Here is an 8,990-nt window from a genome sequence, read left to right as displayed (position 1 = left end):
GTGGAAAGTTTCCTATACAAACAACCCACTTCAATAAAACTTTTTTTTGTAGTGCTGTATTTGCAAGCTGTGCTTTTCAAATTAGTGTAATTATTTATTTATTTATTCACTTAATTTGACTGTACACATGTAGATGATCCACCAAGAATAACGGGGTTGATGCCACTCTTCTACTCATCAAACAACAACCACCAACCAAGACCTCCCTGCAATTTCCCTGCCAGGCAGCTGCCAGTCACATATAGCGCATATACATTAAAGGTAACATCAGAGCAAACCTAAATCTGTGATCATTCATACAGATGTTTCCAAAATGATTGAAAATCATTGTTTGTTTACAAGCCCTTCTAATGCCCACATAAACTAGTTATATTCTTTATACTCATTTTTAAGACTTTCAAACCTTCGTTTATATGTGAGTGTAATATATCTTTCTTTCAATAAATGATTTTATGGAAATACTGCACTATATAAGCACTTTTCTTTGAGATACCATGGATTATCCTGTGAGGATTCACCCCAACTCAGATAAGAGGCCATTCTCATCCCCTGTCTGTGGAGTGGTTAAGAGGAGATGTGGAAAAGTAGAGCCATATAATTATAAGGCGCATTTCCTTATATATTGAGGTGAGCGGCTAGCACACCCCTAGGGGGTCTAAAGACTAAAGAGCATCCCTTCTATTACTTGGTGAAAGGTGAAGGTTAAACAGTGAAGAAATAAGAAGGAATCTCGCCTATGCGGGCTAATTGACTTGGACATTATTTGGACACTCTAAGCACCTTTATTCACTTATAAGCACTTTATGTATCTGCTTTGTCTTTATGTGGATCGTTTAAGCACTTGTCACTTTACTCACCTTTATTTGATGTATTGACAGCTTAGTATTGTTTGTGGTAATAGCACTAGAGCACTTTACATAGACTGTATGATATATTGGAAGTATACACACCTCTACTGGTTTATCTATTTTAGGTCACTATTTCAAGTTTAGAACTTTATGATTTTGTTATTGATTGTGTACACATCACAGAGATAATTTTTAGTTTTAATACCACTATACAATTTTTTCACTATTTTAATGAAAATCATTTTCCCTGAAGCGCGATACCTTCCCCAGAAGAGGAGGATCGGGGCTGCTCTGTGCAATATCATTGCACAGAGCAGGTATGTATAAACCTCTTTTTCATTTTAGAAAAAAATAATTATTCTTGCAGTACACATGGTAATCCAGAGGTTATGTTTGACCTGCTTTGTACTGTTTTTTTTTTTTCTTTTAGACACAGCATGGCCTTTTAAAGTACATTTGAACTACAGGAAAAGCAGGTTAAATGCAGCCTTTTCTTCTTATATGCAGCATTTTCCACCCTAATGTAGCTGCCTGGATTTTAATAGAAAATTTGTCATTTTACTAGAATTCGCATCAACATAAACCCTTATTCCTTTGTATATAGCCATAGACATCCCCCCCCCCCCCATAATAATGCAATTAAATGCAAGTTATTGCCCCAAAAAAGTGTATGGGGGTCCGGGTCCTGACCTGGGGAACATGTAGCAATGAAAAAAAGTTTTTAAAAACGGTTGTTTTTAAAGGAACACTGATTTAGTGATTTTAATGAGGCTTAAAGTGAAACTATAAAAATGAAAAATTCCTTCAAATATCGTGCCTGTGGGCTCCCCTGAATGTGCCTGTAAAGTAGTGCATCTCTACGATGTATGTAGCCTGCTGCAGCAATATTGACATTTCTAAAGCAAAAAATGTCATATACAAATACAGTATATAGTGAAAAAATGAAATAGTGTGCTTACAATGTGGCATAGAGTGTATACAACCAACACAATAAATGGCGTGGTGATGGCGTGGCGGCTCCCCCCGACGTGTTTCTCCTTACTAGGCATCAGCTGGGACTGTGTGGTTCAGTATCACTATATGATTTATTGTGTTGGTTGTATACACTCTATGCCACATTGTAAGCACACTATTTCAGATACAAATTTAAAATCGCATATACTTGTCGTACGGGTACAGAAAAATCGGGCCCTGTTTGTTGGTGGTGCCTGAACACCGTAACCCCTCGCAGTTACTCTTGCTGGGTGCAGGAACGGGCCCTGCTGCTAAAAAAAACCCATACAAATTTGAAATCGCATGTACTTGTCATACAGGTGCCAAAAATTGGGCCTTTGCTGTTGGTGGTGCCTGAACACCGCAACCAAGGCATCGCAGTTACTCTTGCTGGGTGCAGGAACAGGACTTGCTGGTAAGAATTACATACAAATTTGAAATTGCATGTGCTATACAAGCGCCAAAAATTGGCCTTTGCCGTATGTGGTGCCTGAACACCGTAACCAAGGCCTCACAGTTACTCTTGCTCGGAGCAGAAATGGGACCTGCTGGTAAGAATTCTATACAAATTAGAAATTGCACGTGCTATACAGGTGCCAAAAATTGGGCCTTTGCTGTTGGTGGTGCCTGAACACCATAACCAAGGCCTCACAGTTACTCTTGTTGGGTGCAGGAACGGGACCTGCTGGTAAGAATTCCATGCAAATTTGAAATTGCATGTACTATACAAGTGCCGAAAATTGGGCCTTTGCCGTATGTGGTGCCTGAACACCATAACCAAGGCTTTGCAGTTACTCTTGCTGGGAGCAGGAACGGGACCTGCTGGTAAGAATTCCATACAAATTAGAAATTGCATGTGCTATACAAGTGCCAAAAATTGGGCCTTTGCCGTATGTGGGGCGTAAACACCATAACCAAGGCCTCGCAGTTACTCTTGTTGGGTGCAGGAACGGGACCTGCTGGTAAGAATTCAATGCAAATTTGAAATTGCATGTACAATACAAGTGCCAAAAATTTGCCGTATGTGGTGCCTGAACACCGTAACCAAGGCCTCACAGTTACTCTTGCTGGGTGCAGGAACGGGACCTGCTGGTAAGAATTCCATGCATATTTTAAATTGCATGTACTACACAGGTGCCAAAAATTGGGCCTTTTGTGTTGGTGGTGCCTGAACACCTTAACCTCTCACAGTTAGCAGGGCACAGGGACAGGGCCTGCTTTTTAAAATGACATACGACATTTAAATTGTATGCACCTGTCATACAAGTACTGAAAAATTAGGCCTTGGGGGTTGGTAGTGACCTAAACCAAAAACATTATTGGAAGCTAGCAGAATAAAGGTAGAGAAATAGGATAGGCAGAATATGCAGTCTTCAAGGGATGGCAGACCCCTAGCAAATCCAATCAGTTATATCAGCATCAGGGGCCTGATAGCTCTTGTTGATCTAGGACTGGTTCATTTTGATAAAAGTCAGCTGGTCAACGAGTCTGTGGACAGATGCACTCTTTTGTCCATCACAAAACCTCCAGCAACACTGAACGTCCGTTTGGAAAGCACGCTGGAAGCAGGACAGGCAGTAGCTCCATTGCATATTGAGCAAGTTCTGGCCAGTGGTCCATCCTCAAGACCCAGTAAGCCAGTGGATGCTTAGCTGCCGATGGTTGCTTAAACCTAACAGCGCTGGGTGCTGCTGAGGACAAAAGAACTGTTTAAAGGCATTGGTCAGCCGGCCACCTTCTCCACCGCTCCTCCTTTGGCTGAACGTTGCCTCAGAAATACATCTGGAGAATGTTGACCTCCCAGTGTCTAGAAAGGCGGTACACAAATTTTTTTTCAAGGCCTCCTCAAGATGTTTTATCCTCTGCTCCCTTTGCGAAGGCAGAATGAGCTTTGCTACTTTACCCTTGTAACGTGGATCAAAAAGGGCTGCCAAACAGCAATTATTCCTCTCCTTGATAGCACAAATCCTCGGGTCCTTTCGCAGGCTTTGTAGAATCAGGGAGCCCATGCAACGTAAGTTGGAGGAGGCATGAGCTGCTGAGTCCTTTGGGTCACTAAGGATGACATTGTCAGCAGGAGCAACCTCTTCCCAACCACATACAACTCCTGTGGTTTCTGGGGAATCAAAACCATCCCTTGAAGACTGCTGTGTGCTATCCTCTTCCTCTACATCCATGCTGCCGAAATCCTCGTCCTCCTCCTCCTCTTCCTCCTGTGTGTTTTGCAGGAATGATATCTGCATAAAGGGGGCCTTGTGAGGAAAGGAAGTCCTTCTCTTCCTGCTGCTGTTCTGCCTCAAGTGCCCTGTCCATGATTCCACGCAGCGTGTGCTCCAGCAAGTAGACTAGCGGGATGGTGTCACTGATGCATGCATCGTCCCGGCTCACCATCCTTATGGCCTCCTCAAATGGTGACAGGACGATGCATGTATCCTTAATCAAAAGTCACTGGTGTGGGGAAAAAAAACCAAGCTCCCCTGACCCTGTCCTTGTGCCATACTCACACAGGTACTGATTGATGGCCCTCTACTGCGTGTGCAGCCGCTGCAGCATTGCCAATGTTGAGTTCCACCTGGTGGGTAGGTCACAAATGAGGTGGTTGGTGGGCAGGTTGAATTCCCATTGAATGTCAGATAAGCGAGCACTGGCATTGAACAAACGGCGGAAATGGCCACACATTTTCCTGGCCTGCCTCAGGAGATTTTGGAAGCCTGGGTATCTGCTCAAGAAACGCTGCACCACTAGATTCATAACATGTGCCAAGCATGGAACATGTGTCAAGTGTCCCTGTCGGAGGGCAGAGAGAAGGTTGGTGCCATTATCGCATACAATTTTTCCTGGCTCAAGCTGTCATGGTGTCAACCATCTCTGAGCTGACAGAATCTCTGCACCGGTGTGGCTCCTATGCCCTAAACAGACCAACTGAAGCACAGCATGGCATCTTTTAGCCTGACTGCTTGCGTAGCCTCTTGAATGCTTAGGGAGCACTGCTGCTGCAGAGGAGAATGGAGCAGAAGAGGAAATGGAGGAGGAGGTGGTGTTGGAGTAGCCAGATGTGGCAGAACCAGCACCAGCTTTTTGGAGGCGTGGTGGCAAAACAAGCTGCAACACCGAACCCTGTCCTGCATCCTTCCCTTCTGCCAGTAGAGTTACCCAGAGCACCATGAAAGAAATGTAACGTCCCTGTCCATGCCTGCTTGACCAAGAGTCAGCAGTAATGTGCACCTTACTGCTGACCGCTTTGTCCAATGAAGCCAAAACACTACCTTCAACATGACGGTAAAGAGCCGGAATGGCCTTACGCAAAAAGAAATGCATTTTTGGGACCTGCCACTGTGGTGCAGCACATTCCACAAATTTGCAAAAGGGAGCCGAGTCTACCAGATGAAAAGGCAGCAACTGTAATGCTAGCAATTTGGCCAAGCTAGCATTAAGACGCTGAGCATGTGGATGGCTGGGACAGTATTTCTTTCTACGGTTCAAATACTGGGGTAGTGAAATTTGCCTGCTGCTCAAATCAAGCGGTGGTGTACTGTTAGCAGATTGGGTGCAAGTCTCTGTGCCACTCATTGCTATAACATCATCCCTCTCAATGTTGGTGTTTGAGAAGGCATGAGATATAGTAGGGTTAGAGATCGTAGATGAGGAGCAAGGTGATGTATGCTTGTTTTGATCTGGTGTATCTTTTAGGTGCTGTTGCCAAGGGACTGGATGGCAGGTCGTCATATGCCTTGTTAAGCATGTGGTGCCCAAGCGGCTGGTGTTGTGGCCATGCTTGATCCGCTTTAGACAGATGTTGCAAACATCAACGCTGCAGTTTACTGCACAGATGCTGAAAAAAGCCCACACTAATGAACTTTTTGGAGTCCGCTGGGATTTTGCAGCACCCTGCACCTATGGAGCTCAGTGCTGTGACGCAATAGGTTGGCTACTGCTATGGCAGCCCCTGGAGCACATCCTGCCTCGTTGGAGTGGATCCTCCTCATCCTTTCCCTCCTCCTCCTCCTCCTCCTCTATCCAATCAGACAGCCAAGTACAGTCAGTGACCTGATCATCCCCTCTCTCCTCGTCACTGGAGCAAACTTGGCAATATGCTTCAGCTGTGGCAACATGACTGCTGTTTTTTTGTCCGTCATTGTCACCCCCTCTCTCTAGGCTCACGTTATTCCCTTCATCAACCCGGGAACCAACATCACGGCTTTCAAATTGCTGCGCATCCTCCAGGAGCATGTCACTGACACTATGATCGAATAGTTCAGGTGACTCCTCCGTGCATGATGGTGGGGCGACTGAAGGAGTAGTGTGGAGAAGGAGCCTGTGGAACTGGCCGCTTTGGCAGCTGCCATGGAAGGCAAACTACTGGGAGCGTGAGTGTCAGAGGAAGAGGAGGAACAGGAGGATGAGGATGGCTTATTAATCCACTCCACCAACTCTTCCACATGTTGTGGATGAATAGCATGGGCTGCACCGGAAATAAAGGACGAGCGTGTCCCGCCTGCAGAGGATGCACTATATCGACTGTGACCACCACTTTTCACAATGGACACAGAGGATGCTTGCCCTCTTTTCGTGGCCTGTGAGCGTTGGCCTCTCCTTGTCGGCCTTTCGGACATGATGTTGATACAGATAAATATAGGGTATACACAACTGACCAATAGATACTCAATGACCTGATATGATGTAATTGATAGCCCTATAGATGAGCTGTGGTAGTTATTGATGTACGCAAGTGACCGATTAACAATACTCTCACTGATATCTGATGTAATCTATAAACCTATAGATGGATGATCTGTGATGCTTTTAGAATGTTCCACAACTAACCAATTAATACTCTGACTGATATCTGAAGTGATCTATAATCAAATAGGTCTGTGAATATTATAGAATGTTCCACCACTGACCAATGAATACTCTGAATGATATCTGAAGTGATCTATAATCAAATAGGTCTGTGAATATTATAGAATGTTCCACCACTGACCGATGAACTATACTCTGACTGGCATCTGATGTAAAGAAAGAGATCTCTCAATACCTCACACAGGAACCTATCCCTCCCTACACTGCTAGCAGTGTCTCTGCATTGTCTTACAAACTCCAAAAAACGACTCTCTCCTTGCCTCAATTGCATACCTGTCCCTGTCTCATCGCCCGCACAATGACACTACACGCTGCAGCTTTATGTAGTGTGGGGCGTGTACTTGGCCCCTGAGCCATGATTGGATAAAGGCAGCCTGCCTTTAGTCCAATCATGGCAGAGATCATTTGATTGGCCAAAGCATGAGGTCAGGGTACATGCTTTAGCCAATCACATAACGTGCTGCACGCGTGGTGCGCGTGCAGTGCATTATGGGAAAATCTAATTTCCCGCGAAGAAGCACATTTGTTCGTCATTGGACAAACAATCGAATGAGCGATGTTCGAGTCAAACTTACCTTCGACTCAAGCTCAAAGCTCATCTCTACTGGCTAGGAACATATTAAAACCTTTGATTGCCCCTGATGTTAACCCCTTCCCTGCCAGTGGTACAGTGACAGTGCATATTTTTTAGCACTGATCACTGTATTAGTGTCACTGGTCCCCAAAAATTGTCAGTTAGTGTCCAATTGGTCCGCCGCAATAGCGCAGTCCTGCTATAAGTTGCTGATTGCCACCATTACTAGTAAAAATAAATTTTAAAAAAATGAAATATAAATAACACATAGTTTGTAGACGCTATAACTTTTGTGCAAATCAATTAATATATTTTTATTGGGATTTTTTTTTCACCAAAAATATGTAGCAGAATACAAATTGGTCGATTTAAACGTTTATATTGGATATATTTTATACCAGAAATGTAAAACTATTGTTTATTTTTTTTGTTGTTTTTTAATTGTCTGTATTTTTTTGTTTATAGCATAAAAAATAAAAACCGCAGAGGTGATAAAATACCACCAATAGAAAGCTGTTTTTGTAAGGGAAAAAAATGACATAATTCTTTTTTGGGTACAACGTTGCACGACTGCGCAATTGCCAGTTAAATTAACCCAGTGCCGTATCGCAAAAAATGGCCTGCTCATGAAGGGGGCAAGTGGTTAATTTATGCTTTTCGACATTTTTTAATCCATTTTTTACATCTTAGTACTACTGATCTCCTTTAGGAGCACATTTGAGAGGCACATGCCACTCCACTACAGGAATATCCCAAACAAGGACCTACATGACAGGATCACCAGGTATTCTCTTCAGTGAAGATTAAAAAATACTGAAAACAACTTCTGAAATACATGAACATGTTAAAACCTTCAAGGGATTTAGTGATTATGGGTGGCGCTGGAGGAAAAAGAATCTGATGAAAATGTATTGATAGGTTATTTTTTTTCTGTCCCTGGCTTTCTTTAAATAGATTGTAGCTCTCCATACAAACATCAGGAAACTTGGGTGATTACAAAAAATCAGTAAAAGACATGGTTAGAGCAAATGAACAATAAATCAACCAAGTATATTAGCTTAATCAGGAATGAGGCAATCAACAACACAACATAATGATCCAGGCCTTGACATCACCCTTACAGAGGTTCCTGCTTGTAAAAATCATTAATTCAATACTGCAAAAAATGAGAAGGAAAGGGGAGGCTGTGATCATATATTTTTAACCTAAAACATTTCATAATTCTAAACCTATAAAAGATTCACTCAAAGCAAAAAAAAAAAAAAAAGCTTCCTTCAAAAGGAATATATCACAGGTCCTCATATCTTTGGAAGACGCTTCTTCAGCCATCTCACAGGAGTAACTTGCTAACCTTTATGCTAAATTCTAGTTTTTAGGCATTTCAGTTACACTGTAATGTGATTATGTGAATGATGTTAAACTAATATGGAGTTTAAATGTCCAAAAACATCCACTGCTATCAAAGGACTGTGGCTTTTTGAGCCATGGGAGTTAAAAAGCATGAACAAGTCTCTTTGACCCAGATGTTAAAAGATGATTGCCAATGTTTTCAAAAAGTGCAAATGGAAGACTTTACAGCTCATCGAGTACTGTGTAGAGATGCCTATATGTATACTAGTGCTGCGTGGGGACTGGGTAGGGAGTAGGAGAATATTATTGGATGGTTGGATAAATTACACTAAAGTAAAAGTTTAAAGAATAAATCTCACTCC

The sequence above is a fragment of the Pelophylax lessonae genome, assembly GCF_965119305.1.
Source record: "Pelophylax lessonae genome assembly, chromosome: 3".
Classification (NCBI taxonomy): Eukaryota; Metazoa; Chordata; class Amphibia; order Anura; family Ranidae; genus Pelophylax; species Pelophylax lessonae.
The sequence above is the reverse complement of the archived record's forward strand: the minus strand, read 5'-3'. Positions refer to the sequence as shown.